Below are 15,563 nucleotides of genomic sequence, written 5' to 3'. Positions count from 1 at the left end.
ATCTCGTCACAAGGGTTTGTGTGTTCAGATTTGAATCCATGTTTTGGTTTGGATGACATATGGCACAGCCAAGACAGCTAAGTTCTCTGATCTAGTTCATTGCATGACTATACAAACAGTTGTGCAAGGCACAGTAAAGGGGGGAAATATGGTGTAAGAACAAGATGCCAAGGTGAAGAGGAAGAAGGGGTCACTTCGGCAAGCCTTATCACAGTATAAAAGGTCCAAGGAGCTGTAACTCAGGCTGCTGTAGCAGAAACTAATAATTCTGATCATTTCTGCACCAAGCATTATCTCCTTCTTCAATAAGGTATAGGGACATTAGCCCTTCTTGGCAGTTTTCCTGTCCTTTTAAAAATAAATTTTCAACAATAATGTAATATGTCCGTTAAAATGACACAATGTAGCCAAGGCATCCATCTGAGCTATAACAGCTTTTTCAATAGAATAAATATAAAATTTCCTGCTTTCACTGTTCTTCAGAATATTAATGTCTTTTTGACATTTTACCTGCATTGTCCTGTACTCTGAGATCCCTTTCCAGATGCAGTCAGTCTGATACATGGAGGCTTAAATAGGCCACAGCTCAAATAATTCACATCAGGGAAACCTCCTGCACAGGCAGTCAGATGTGCCAGATATTAGCACCATTTGTGGTACATATAGCTGTCCTCTGACCCCAGATTTACACACATAAGGCCTGCACTGTGTGCGTACCTATCACCTGCAAGGAGAATGAGTTTAGAGAAGAAATTTATTGTTGTAATGGGATCATCTGCCCAAGATGTTTAAGACTGCCTGGCACACTTTCACAAATATTATAGCTCGTGTAATATGGGTAGTTTAAGGACTTCAGCTGCCTTTTCTGGCTCTCCCAGAAACACAATGGCAATGTGGGAGACTACAACCCAGGAGGAGTGTAGTTTTAATCCCCTTATAGTAATAATATTTATTTCTTTCCAAAGGGGCTGCTCCTCTCTTCTTGCCTTATAAAGTCAAGACAGGAAGAAACAAGGAGCAAGACATTAATAACAATGGCAAATTTATACAGTGAAGCCAGAAGATAAGTGTCAGGAGGGAAACAAAAATTAAGAGGAGGGGAAGAGGACAGGTGAGGTGCTGTGCACAGATTGCTTACTTGGTTTCACCAGGTTCAGACACAATCAAATGTATTTGCAAAGATAACATTGTCTAGTCAATGCTTTTGTCATGAAGTAGAAGGATCCTTTGCTCTTGCTATGGTTTTTGTGCTTTCAGCTGCAGGACTTGTGCTGATAGGTAAACACTATGTTGTATATAAATGCCCAGGTGTTATCCTGTCTGAACAACAGAGGTTATAATACATTTACTGAGGCTTGGGTAAGCAAACCAAGATTAATTTCTCTAGCATGTGGTGACCCTTCATGGTGACCCAGCTGAAGAAGAAACCTAGATAGGTAGAGAGAAGGTGGATAGACTGAATAGATAGATGTATTAGATAGATAGATTAGATAGATAGATAGATAGATAGATAGATAGATAGATAGATAGATAGATCTGTGTGCCTACAAAATGATACCGGTCCAGTTTGACATCACTGTGCTCTTTGAAATATTGGCATATTCTGATAATCTTGAGGTACCTACTCTACATAGCCTTGCTTCAGCATAAAGCAAGAATGACAGTTTTAGCAGCAGGACCACCCTAGCCTGAGACGTCTGTTTGAGTTAAGGGTGGATCCTGAGAGCAGGCACAGAATTATTGTCCAAGCACGTCCTTTAGCCTCAGGTTCAGGTGCTGCACTGATTTTCTAGAGGAAATGCAGTGAGGGGCTTCGCTTAGTCCCAGGCACTCGAAAGTCATAGCAACAGTGTGATTCACAGGAACATACCATGTGACTCAGCTGATGTTTTCCCCAGCACAGAGATGGAATTGCTGCTTTCTTTCCCAGAAGGAGCCACTGCAGCCACGGCAGACTGGGTGTGAGCTTGCAGCATGGTTGCCCACAGCTCACAGAGGCCAGAAAGAGAGGCTGCAAGCTCTGATGCTCCTGCTGCTGTCTGAGACAACCTGGGACTGGGGTCGGGGATGATCATGGGGTTTGTTTTCAAACAAATAATGGATTCATTTCTTCCAGATTAAACAATGTTGTTAATCATTAGTGGTAGTTATACGCAATCCTGAAGTAACTGAGCAATACTTTAGCAAAACAAAATGGAAGTACAGTATTTTTACAATAGTAAGCCAATTCAAATTCACTGTAGGTCCAGACAAATGAGGTAACCCAGTTTTTGAACCAGAATAGGGGAACATAGGGCAACATAGCTGGCACTTTGTTGATGTTAATAAAACTCCAGAGAAGGCAACACAGCAATCAATATGCATTTTAGTTTGTCCTGGTATTCCCAGGACAGGCTTGACTTCAAGAAGGAAATAGCATGAAGCCTTGCACCCATGGCTTACCTCAGAGTGGAGACTTTGGGAGTTGTGGCTTCTTGATAGGAAAACACTTCATCTCCTCATTTACTACTGACTTCACCTATCTGTGAGGGATGGCCACCCTTCCCACAGCAGAGATGCCAGAGCAGTTACCCTGACAGGGACCAGTGCTGGTGAGCAGGCAAGGCAGGCAGCCCATGCCAGCAGCACTTGCTTGCACCAGGGGAGTCTCACAGAATCTGCACTGAGTCTTGTGCATTGCCTATGCCTTGGCTCGGTTTTGTCATCCTCATGCCTACACCTGAACAAGGTGTCAGCTTCTACAGGGTCCTTTGTGCCAGCAGAGAAAAAGGTCATGATGTGAACTAATGTGAAACAGTTAATACCACGTGATAAATCCTTCATGTTTTTAAGTGAGAAAATAGACATCTGTTTTTTGAGCACAGGGGTGGAGTGGGGAATTAATCATGGGAATAAATGCCAAGAGAACCAATGGGGTTTTTATCTCTTCACGCTCATTTGACTCAAACATCTTCCAATCAAATTCTCAAATAACTGCAGTGAGTGTAGGAATAAATGGGTGAAATGCAATGCTCTGTTTTGTCAGGTGGTCAGAGGAAGTGGTTCCCAGTTTGTCCTGTGCTCACAGTTTATAAGTCAGTATCCAGTACACTCTGTTACAGAAGGATAAAACCAAGCATTTTGAAGAGTATCACTGTGGGCAAGGAACGTATGATGATATATCCTGAACTTCAGTCAGTGGTGTCCCAAACTACAAACTGTAACTGTCTTACAAAGCCTATGTACAGCTGTAGCTGCCAAAATAGGACTTGCCAGCTGTTTGCTTGTAATCCAATAATCCAGTATCACCCCTGCAGCTGGCCTGCCTCCACTCACACCGTCACAGGCAGGCAGCAGAAGTTACACCACCATAATTATGAGGTGGCCTGGACACAATCATCAGATAGAAGCAGATATGTATCCATCTTATTGGAGGTATGATATTCCAACATATGCTCCATGAAATGTATTTTCAGCTGTCTTGTAGAAGACTGCTTCCCAGTCCAGTTGTGGGAAGGAATCAGCTGTCTGCTGGCCATGAACTACTTTCCCAAGATAATGTATAGAAGAGGTGACCAGCTTTGATCAATAACACAGGGAAACTGGTGCTGTATAATGCTGATAAAGTTGACTTTTATGAGGGATCTGCAAAATGACCGTGGTCTGTGCAGCTGTTTCCACCACTCTGAACTAAACTGCCTCAGCCCAGCCTTTTTACTTAGTGATCCAACTCCTCATGATGCCTAGGCAAGTTGACCAGAGAAGGTGACCAAAAAGCCAACTTTCTAACATTTTGTGCAGAACACGTATATCTGTCATTTTAAGCTGAGATTTTCCAAGCTGCCATATTGGGGCCAGTTCCCAGTCCCTCTGTGCCCTCAGCTGTATTCAGTTCATGACCTTAGACTTCCATCACCACACAGCAGCTACAAAACACATTTCAGGGTTTTGGACACTGTACCTGTGGTGCTACAAAACAGCAGACCAATGGATCTGACCAATGTGGTAATAAAATACGTGGGAAACTGTGTGGGACCAAGTGGGATAGTGTAAAAACAGTTGACTATAGGCAGGGTTTTTTTGGAGAATTGAGGAAAAAATATCCTGCAGTGGTGAAGACAGATGATATTTTGAAATTGCTAATCATGGTGTTCAGTTATTGCTCTGCCGGTCTATGCCAGGGAATACTCTATTCTCTTCCACCCAGTTACCAGGGAAATTAAATAGGAGGTTGTTACTATTTCAAGACTCAGAATGAAAAACAAAAGTACTGGTTTGCTGCAGCACAATGAATTTGCAGGGACCCTCCAGGCCAGGGTGTTGAAACAGACTGAAAAGGGTGCATGGGTTTTTATTTTTCATGTCAAAAGCAGACTTAGGCTCTGATTTTCCAAGGAGGAAAAACTGTAGTGGAAATTAGTTCCCTTTACCTTGCCTGCAGTATGAAGTGAAAGAAAAATGTGCAGATGCTATTCAGTGAAGCCCAACTTAGTCTTAGTTAAAGATGTTGCGAAGACTTTAATGGCAGGAGTGCTTTTCTGCTGTTCAATTACTGCTATGCCTCATTTGGAAGACCTGGTAGTTACTCTGACCGCTACACACTGATACAATGAAGTATCAAAGAGAGGCTGAAAGCTGCTCACAAGGCTCAGTGATGTGCTGGGAACGAAGTAAGAACCAGGGCTTCAAACAGGAATTTCTGTGACTTGAATCAAGGTTATTCCCTCCCCTCTCTACCGGAAGTCTGGCTTTTTTCATTACAAAGCTAAAAAAGCTCGAATGTATATTGGTGCAGGGGTCTGGCATTAAACGGTGAAGGTAAATGTGGAGAAGCAGAGTTACTAACTATACAGATTTATTGCTCCAAGTCACTACAGGAAAAACAATGGCAAGCAAAACCATTCCCTAAGTTATATTTTGATAACCTCATAAAATTAATGACATGGCATTACATCCTGAAATTCACTTGCAGTTTCTCTGAAACTTCCTCTGTGCTCTGCAGAGGCACATGAAAAATTCATCCTCTAACATTACTGCTTTGAGTCAGAGGAATGAATGATCTCCTGTGAGGAACTGTATCTTCACTGCACTGACAGCTTATCAAATACCAGAAGTCCTTGGTGAGTTCTGTTTAAATGAACGGCAAGGGGAGAGGGTAACAACAGATCACGTATCAGATACTGCTGAAGAGTGACTCTCCCCTGCAGGAACATGCTACCTTGGCTGACTCCAGTGACCACTGGAGTAGCATGGAGTTAAATGGTGTCACTGGCAGAACATGAGTCCTCTGAAAATAGAATAGCCTCTCGGCAGAGCCAGACACTGTCCTGGGCATCTGATGTCAGCCAGCCACCACTGTACCTGGAGGTGCAGCACTGCTGTGCCCTGAACTCATGTCAAAAGTGACACAAGTCATCAAATGCTGCTTCAGACCTCTGCTCTCCTCCTCCCTCTCCCTGCCCGTAGCTACCAATGTAACATAAGGGTTTGTGCCTGTCAGCTTTGCAAAATATTTACCATAAACATCACAAATTGTGATTTTTGCTAGAAATGCCACAAGGGGGAAGAATTGGGTTATTTACAGGGCAGCATTCGCTTAAAACATTTGGTTTGTTCAGTTGAATTAAGACTGAGATTGCTCTACAAACCCTTTGTTGGGAGAGGCAGGAAGGAAAGAAGAGAAAGGATAGGGTGAAACTAATCCCTGAGATCTAAGGAAAACTCAGTCAAGCAACCCTAGTTCTGTATCTAGACAGGGCATACTGAAGTTTTGCATTGTATTGGTTCAAAAGAACCCATACCTTGCCCATGCCAAATCAATCCTTCTCAAAAGGGCTCTTAAGCAAACTGGTTTTGGTTAAGCTTTCCATTTATCTGTTCAGCAAAAGGTTTAACAGACTGCCCAGTTCTACACCTGACAGTACTTCCTCTGGCTTTGATAATAAATCACTGAAACCAGAGGTGGGGTTGACAGAGGCCTGCCATGGCAGCACAGCTAGTCAAAGTGCCTGCAGGGTCACTGGGTACAATTCTTTTTTAAAAAATTGTTTTCCTCATCACTCTAATGGCATCTAAGCACCTTAATGTAAAATGAAAATCACAGCCACCCATTTCAGGTTCGTTTCAAGGCAGCAGTGCTTGCTTCGCCAGCAGAGCTGTACCTTGCCAATACTGTGCTAGAGAGCACATCTGTATGACAAGGTGCTGGGTTTTTACAGAAAAGAAGCAGAGGCCAAAACAACCTTCTGATTCAGATTAACACATCAGCTTTACAACTGTAAAGCCATAAGTGCTAGAAATGCATGTCTATATATGAGAATATTGTTATACTTATGGATTGACATAATGAACACATGCTTTCATGATGGTGTCATTTGGACACTCTTAGATATCTGAGCAGTTCAATGAGAGAGCAAAATGAAATATGGAGTGCAAATGACTTTAAAACAACCTTGGATGTTCCCAAACTTTTGCCTGACTGGTTTGACTGTATGAAAAAAAAAAACAGAGGAGCACTAAATTAGCATTCCTGGGAAATTAATAAACTATTGCAGCCCAATCAGGAAGGCAAATACAACATTTTCTCTCCTCAGGAAGTAAGGAAAGCTGACTTCATGCTGCAAAACATAATGTGGAGTGTTTGTCATAAGTTAAAAACCAATGAACTCTAGCTGTTCCTGTGGTCCTGGGAGTTTCATTTTCAATAAAGAAATATTTTTTCTTGCTGGACTATTCTAGAAAATAGACTTCACCCTCAGTGACAGTGTGAAAAGTCAAGTTGGATGGAACATAGCTTTCCAAGCTAGTAGATAGGCTCCCTGATGAGCCCTTAAAATAAAAAATTATCTTCCTAAATGAGAGTATTAGCCCAATATTAGCCCAATTAGAAAATCAGCAGAATGAGACTTTCCTCCTCTTTTGAACAGAGGTTCAGCCTCTGTTTCAGAAGCCGTCTACTTGCTTGCCAAGGAGCACTTTCTCTTACCAATGCATTATGCTAAATTATGCAGAAGACAAACCAACTTCTGGCATGAACCAGACTATCCTTAGGGTGTCTATCTAGTAAAATATTTACTTATCTAACCAAGAAGGCATCTCTCTAACCAGAACAGATGGATCATGCAGGATTTTGGCTTCTTCATCTTCCATTCTGGATCTGCTTCCTCTTTATCATCCAAGAAAGTCTTCTGGTTAAGTGTCTTGCCTCTGCACAGGGATTGTAGATGCTTTAAGTCCCCTTTGAATAGGAGGAGATGCCTCAGTGTAGAACACGTGTCAGGGATTTGGATCTCCAGTTCTGCTTTTTATTCCATATGGGCATTGCAATAAGCCTGTGTGATGGCAAAGAGATGAAATTAAATGCAAACTGTGCACCCAGGCAATCGATCTGATAGTATTCTATCTCCTGTTGGAAAAATATCCCACATTCAGCCTGTTTGGGTAGAAAAGAAATGAGTTCACTGTTTCTGGAGTTCTTGATTCCTGTTCATGTCAGTGTCTTCCAGGGGAAAAAAAATATTGTAATGGTATTTTTAAGACAGAGTTGGAGCCAGGTAGTCAGCCATCAGAAGCAATCATGTCACTCTTGAGAGCAAGCACAGCAAGAAGAGGTGTGAGGGAGAATGGCTTCTGTGTCCAGCTCTAAAAATGCCAGCATATGTGTGAATTTAGCCTAGAAGCAGAGTAGAGGAAACCCACCTGTATTGCAGCAAATAAAAATCAAATTCACAGAGCAGTTTGGTTGCTAGCAGTTATTCACACATTGTGAGTAAATAACTGTGTCAACAGGAAAGAAAACAAGGGAAGTTACAGTTAAATCATAGTTCCACATTCTTTTTTTAGGAAGTGTAAAACCAGAATAATTTCTTAAGGAAAGTGGGAATTTGATAGCAAATTTGAGCCATGACTTGCCAGGAGTGCAAGGCTCGCAACTAATTAAAATGCAATGTTTCACAATTTTTATCATCTTCTGATGGTGGTGCAACCAAAGGATTACATGGTCTCGCCTACAATGCTGAATTTAGGTACTGCATTATCTGCATTAAATGTAAGTTAAGTGCATTGATTTTCATGCTAAAGCTATTAAAAAAATGGGAGAGGCTTTTCCCCCTCAGTTTCCTCAGGCTGCACCTTTCTTGTAAAGTTAATCCTTGTCACAAGCTGCAGTAATAAGCAGTGCTTGCACAGAAATACATTTTTCTGATGTCATGGACTTGGATTCAGTGAACTTGCTTTGGAATTTATTACCATGAGTGAATTCAATTTACCTTAACTGATTAAAAAGACAATTTTTAAACTACAACCAGTCCTCTGTAAAAAAGCACCATTCTTTTGCAATCAACATGTGCTCAAGAAAATAATGTATTTTTCTTAAAAAGGTTTAAGTAGGATTTTAAAAAATCTGGATGTGCAATATAGCCCTGAGTCTCAGTGGCTTTCCTCCGGAAGTCACAGCAATAATAATCTACAAAAGATCAATGGCCTTCTGTCAGTATTTCTGGTAAGTCATAATATATTTGAGAAAATCTCAAGTCTGGAAGTGTTCAAACAGAACATAGAAGAAGACTCAAATAATCTATTCTGCACGTCATCTATCCTGATACCATATTCAATGTGGCATGGTGTCAAACAACATAGTCATTAAAAACATTTAGTGTAAGACAGCCTTGATTTCACCCACTGAAGAGTTCAGTTGTTAAAAGTAGCTTTCACATACAGCATCTTAGAATCATAGACTCATTATGTCAGAAAGGGCTTTTAAGTTTATCAAGTCCAACTGTTAACTCAACACTGCCTAGTTCACTACTAAACCATGTCCATAAGTGCAACATAGAATGATGGAATGGTTTGGGTTGGAAAGGACCTTAAAGATTATCTAGTTCCAACCCCCTTGGCCATGGGCAGGGACACCTTCACTAGACCAGGTTGCTCAAAGCCCCATCTAGCCTGGTCTTGAACCTCCAGGGTTGAGGCATCCATAGCTTCTCTGGGCAACCTGTTCCAGTGCCGCACCATGGTCACAGTAAAAAATTTCTTCCTGGGATCTGTTCTAACACTACTCTCTTTCAGTTTTAAGCCTTTCCCCCTTGTCCTATCACTTCTCATCAAGGAAGAAGAGATATAAGCTCAGCTGACAGACTGAAAGGCACTATGCTGGGGAACAAACAAGCAAACAAACAAAATTACCTAAAAAGTTTAGTCATGATGAAAAAGATGGCATGGCTACATGGTGACACTTGATGAGGAAATACATAGGGTTTCACAGAAATTTCAGAGAATATTCTGAGTTGGAAGGGACCTACAAGTTTGAAATATCTCTAATTGTGTAGACATAGGGTTACAATAGCTGTGGCTGGAAAATCAAGCAAAGCTAATTGATATAAGAAATCAGATATATACCTATAACCTTCCTTGGTGTTTGTGCATGTGTGTGTGTGTGTGTGTGTGTATACTTATATAAACCCAGCAACCCAGAACAAACTGAATGGTATGACAGATTCTCCATCACTGTGGTCTTTAATTTCTTCCCAGAAGCCTGATCTAAACTCATTACTTTTGCGTCAGAAATGAATTATTGCACTCAGTACAGGAATAGCTGGATGAAGTGTGTTGACCTGTTGTTTTACTGGAAACCAGATTTGAAGATCTAATTGTTCCTTTAAATCTCTGAAGAAACAAATTAGCACCATAAGCAAAGTATTAGCAACCATTATCCAAAAAGCTAGTCCCAAGCTAAATATTGAGTCAGCCTAAGTGATTATGTTTTGCATTAAGGCCCCAAAATTATTCTCTAGAAAAACCATGATATTGGAGATTGTGGTCACATTCTTAGACACCCTACGCCCAGTGAGAGATTAACTCATAAATCTACTGTCCTTTTTTTGGTAGTGTCTTTTTCCTGTGGCTGATGAAATGGCTTGGATAGGCAGTGTGGACTGAGTGGGCCAGGGACTGCCTGCTGCATGGTAGAAGGCTGCACACGACTTTTTACAAAAGTTGGTTTCTTATGGATTTTATTTGCACATATTGATTCAATAAAAGAAAGTTACATGTGAAAATCACAAATGCAATTTTTGGAATCTAAACAGGTTTTCAATTTAGATGTTCAAGGAGCAGAGACATGGAAAAAGACAAAAGATAAAAATCAAAGGAGGTAGACTATAAACTACATCATCCTCAATATGTTACTAAACAATCCTGTCAGGGCCCTTCCTGCCTATCACCTTCCTGTCTTGCAATAACAACAGTAATTCTTAAGAATATAAATCATTATTACACTATTAAAGGGTTGACAAATATGATGGACCCAAGAAGGCTGAAATATAAACACTAGGAAAATTCCAGATGCAGAAAGAGACCAGAGTCTTTCTTCATGTAGGCAATGATTACAAGTGCAGCAGCTGGCATCATCTAGAAATACAGGCCATCATGCACTCTGATACTTGCTTGTGTCTTCAAATACTGCCTCAACACTGCTTTAGATTTGGCAGTGCAAGAGAGGTCTGGTTTGATGGGAGTACCCAGCATATGACATGAGCATTTGAAAGAAGACTTTCACAGGGTAGGAAATGAATGAGAAGGGAAAGCACAGGGCTGGAGCTGGATTTCACAGGCAGACAATAAAACCCAGCAGCCAGGAGATGGAGCAAGTTCAGAGCCTGTTTCTGCACACCCCTGTTTTCCTCATTGCTGGCTGTAATAGAAATGCTAGTGAGGAAACTAATCTGGACATTCAAGACAGAAAAGAGCAATTTGGGTTGTGATGCAGCACAGATACATAGTGAAACTGTCAAACTTCACTTGAGCTATTCCGCCTTCACTGGGTCCCACCTATTTTTATATTTTATTTTGCAGAATACACAAGTTCACTATCATTTTACAAACTTCGCATGTCAGAGGGCCTCTCGCCTTTGAGGTCATTTTACTCAGGCAACGTAAATGTCAGCTGCCAGTTGTAGGTGTTATTATTTATATGGAGATGTCAAGGAGTGAGGGGAAAACGATGCAGGCAGCTCACTTCTGTCTTAGTTCTCAGGAAAGGTCAGCTGAGCCTTTCAAAAAGGGCTGTCAAAGACAAACCATCTTTCAAAATACATTCGGTACGAACAGTGCAAAAAAGCACACACTTTAAAGCCAGCCAAAGTAGGGCTGAAGTGACTGTTTTTTTCTGTTGCCAAAAGGTTCCATTAGTGACTACTAGTGGTGTAAGAACCCAAAGCAACCAGAGAATGGACAGAGCTCACTCTAGTAACTGCATCCAGCTGCATTTTGTTTACTTTGGGGATTATGTTTTTTAGTCTTCTGTTTGACCTAACTCACATCTGAGCAAATTTCATCCTCTGATGAACATCCCCACATATCCCCATTTCATCCTCCTGATCTACCAGTACGCAGAGCAGCTCTCTACTCCATGACCCGGATGGGAGCAGAGGAAGACCAAGATGTACAGCCTACAGCTGTAACAGTTAGGGTAGATTTTGTCCTTGCAAACTTGGCAAAGGAATATGGGGGGTATATGGCTGACAACACTAGGATTCGAGGCAGATTATGGCACTTAGGTGTGGATAGACTGGCCAGAAATTTTATAAGTGCAGAAAGGAGATCTCTTCACAGAGGTTTGGCTTAAATCCCAAAAATATTTAGGTGCCTGATTCCCAAGGAAATCAATAGCAATCAAATGGCTAAATGTCCTGCCAGTTATGTAAAAGAAGCAGAAAGAAATTCCTTTAGTTCTCCTATAAGAATTGCTGATGCAGTTCTGTGAAAATGTCCCAAAGGGCATAAGAATAAAGGAGGAAAGGCAAATTCCAGATGAATGCAATGAATAACTTCTAGTTATCCAGAGGTACTCTCTCAAGAACATCCCAGCCCAGAAATGCTCTGTTTCAAGCATATTGAGTTCTAGACATTCCATCTTCTAATAATTCCATCTTCTTTTTTTTTCCTTTGCCCAATTAAAAAAAAAATCAGGAAACCCTCAAATTTCCCTGAAGACATCTAAAAGAGACAAGAGACCCACTTAGTATTGCTGTTGCACAATACTTCAAGAAAAAAAAGTGAGCAGGACTTTATGATCTCTGCCCACATCGATATTTACTGTTCTGGCTCGTCGTTAGCCAGGTCCGCGTTACTAAAAAATGAGATCTGTCCCCACCAGGATGTGAGTGAAACCATATAGGAAGAGTGAGTCCCTCCGTCCTGCTCCCAGTTTTCTGATCTGAGGGGAATGCTGAGCCAGACTCTGTGGTTACAGAGCCTTGCCCCTTTCGACATGGCTACCATGTCTATTTTTAATTTATTGGTGTGCTCAGCTGTTCTTTTTCCCCTTGGCCCATGTCATGCTGGGATCTCAGCTTCTGAGCCCTGCCTACGAAATTCACAGGCACTGAGACAGAGAAGCACTAAAGTGAAAAATAGTTTCATGTGTATTTAAGCCTAGCGTTGCTGTGGGGCCAAGTCCTTTAAGGAACAATGTACTTAAATCTGAGCTTGTTTTCAACTGCTGTTTCTGATTCTGCCATAGGAGGTCCTCAGGAGCAGAAGCACGTGAAGAAAGACAAAAGCCCACTGTCAGATCACATTTTGGATGAGGTTATCACATCTTGGAAAATGCACGGCTCTTTTACCCATGGGGCTGTTTTCCCTTTGACACAGAGTTTGTCTTTGCTAGCATATATTGAAAGCTGGAAAGACTTGCCAGAAGTTGTGTTCATGAGGGAGATGGAAACATGGATTCTTTGGTTCCTCTAGCTCTTCACCCTCATCTCTGCCACCTCTGGCCATCCCAGCAAACTGGACACCTTCCTGCAATAAGCAGATACTGGTTAATATGGCTCCTTATCTCCCAGTTGAAGAGGGGGCACTGTCTGATGCTAGGGCTCGAGAGAGCTGCCTGGAGTTCACCAAGGTTTCTTGCAAGGTGGTGGACAAACCCACATATGCCAATCTTCACCTTCTCACCTGTAAAATGGGAGGAGAAGTGTTTTCCCACCTCATGCCTCTTTTTAAGTCATCCATGAGTAGGAAGTGCTTTAGATTAAGGGTTTATCCAAACATCAGGCCTTATCCTTTCTATGCACCATTCGTTTTTAGCTTCTTATCTCCAAAGAATTTTATTGGGAGTTTGTTGTTCTTCTGCTTTACTTATTCCCTGGAGAGGTATATAATTCCCCCCCCACACCTTTTTTTATTCGCTCATTCTCTCTTTTAATTATCTTGTGCTCTTACTATCCAATCAGTGCACATATCTTCTCGCAAGACTGTGGTTTTATGATAATTAGTACCAGACCTGAGTATTACCTGTCCAAAGAGGACAAATGAGATCAAGCAATCATGTTCCTGCCAAATTAACCCAAGGCCATAGCAGCGGTTTCTGACAGCAGTTTCTGGCAGTTTTTTTCACAAGAGCTGTGGGAGAACAGGCAGTACCTGATGTGGTGTGAAGTTAAAACAGTGACATAAAGCCAGCTGATAAAAGCCAAACCTTTCAAGGTTCTTTGAAGAAATGTAAAATGGAGTGTTTGTTGCTGTCAGATTGATTTCAGGGGACTGGAGAAGTTTTGATCCAGTACTAGAACCCCGAACTTTTCTAGTCTTCAAGTTCTTGTATTACCAAACTGCAGCCTTATGCATGTAAACATACCAGCTCCTCCATCTCCTCTCCTTGTCCCTCAGCACTGGTGAGCTGCACCCTTTCCCACATCCCTACCTTTCAATGCTGGTGTGTGGACAAGAATGAGAAGTGAAGAAAAGCAATACAAGGCAGAGAGCGAGGAAAGGCTTTCACTGACAGTGTAACACCTGAACTTTTGTTTAGCAGTTCCCCCCTTTATAATTAAGAAATAAATAAAAAAGATCAGGAATGACAGTGGTCAAAGCAAGTTTTGTACTACTTCACGGAACTGAGTGTATAAGTGAAAGTCTTTGCCAACCCTGGGGCACTGCTTTTGCTAGTCAGCTCCCAGGTCACTGCATGCCTGCAAGGACTTCTCATATGCTCCAGGCTTGCAGCTGGGCTGTGTGTGACTGTCCCAGTGGTGAGGCTGGCCGGGCAGGCATCCTGGAGCTGATGATGGTCTGCCAAGCTGCAGTGCTGCCTTGTCTGCTATGTGTGGTCCTTACATTCACCTGGAGAGCTGTGTCAGGAAAGGTCAAACTCTCAATATCCCCACCTTTCCCCTTTGGAAAGTCTGGCATTGGGAAGCCTATTATTCCCACACATAAGAATAATTTTATTTCTCTGACATCAGGATAGCTCTGGGACTGATATGTCAGTCAAACATTGCAGAAGGAGAGAGCATACACACTGGCATAAATCCTGAAAACCTATTTTTAATTAAAAGGAAAACCAAAATTACACAACCCCACAGCTCTGATTCATTGTAAAGATGGATTTTTAGAATTAAAAAATGATAGAATTTAGGGGAAAGAGTTGTTACCACTAAAAAATTTTCATATAGATTAGCCCTGTGGGCAATTTTGTAAGTTTATGTGAGAAGGGAAATTAATCCATTCAAGATGCCCAGTCAGCCCTTTCCCACAAATAAAATAAAGCATCCAATCACATATTGACAATAGGAAACAATGTGTGTGTTGCAAGCTGGTCTGGCTGGAACTGAGTGAATTTTTTACCTATTCCCATCTATTTCAGATGTTCTGATACATTTATTACAGTGAAAATGCTGAAAAGTACCCTTTCAAGGCAACCTGAGAGGATCAGCCACCACTTTACCTGTGTCTATGTGCTCTCTCCCTATTTCCCTGACCTCGAAAGTCGCTTTGCAATTTTTATGCAAAGAAGCCAAAAGCCAGCAAAAATGTGTGTTGCCTCGGTAGAGGATCTGCAAGCGTGTGGGTGTGTGTGCTTGCACAGAGAATATCCTGAGCAGACAGTTTTTTATGGCCCTCTGGCTCTGTTCGTGCTCTCACAACACCAATGGCATAACTGCAGTAAACAAGTCTGAACAAAAGTCTTGTCTAAAGCTCATGTAGGACCATGTTCAGGCTTTCTACAGCAGGGACCCTTCTGGCAACCATTTTCTGCAGAGGACAAACCAACATGGACAGGAGCACCCTGGATTAGGATCTTCAATGCAAAGGCCTGGTAGACATGAAAGCAAATGCTGTGAGGAGAAAGGGAAAACCAATTCTCCATGTCAATAACAGGTAAAACAAGAAGGAAAAGTTTTAAACGAAGTGAAATGTCAGATGTCCTGTTTAGCCTTTGGAGAAAACTCTCCCAAGATTAGGGATAATAAGGCATGGAAAGGGAGCTCTCTGAAGCAGTTCAAATCTGGCTAATCTTGCCTGGATATTTCAGACTCTTCCTGAAGATTCTTCCATCTCTATTTCCTATCATTTTACGAGCTATTCCAAAATGCAGATACCTTTTACTGGAACTAAACTAGCCTGACCAGTGAGGCTGTCCTCTGTTTCAGGCCTTGTGTCATACAAATATAATTTTTCTTTTATTAACCTCAGATCATCTGGGAGTTTCCCAGGCTGTTGCATGTGCAAATAGTTTTAGTGTAATTTGCTTATGTGCAGAAATGCCTGTACTTCCCTGGGAATTTCTGCTTTAGCAG

Source organism: Neopelma chrysocephalum, unplaced genomic scaffold (assembly GCF_003984885.1).
Source record: "Neopelma chrysocephalum unplaced genomic scaffold, ASM398488v2 Primary Assembly neopelma1_23, whole genome shotgun sequence".
Classification (NCBI taxonomy): Eukaryota; Metazoa; Chordata; class Aves; order Passeriformes; family Pipridae; genus Neopelma; species Neopelma chrysocephalum.
Note: the sequence above shows the minus strand (reverse complement) of the source record.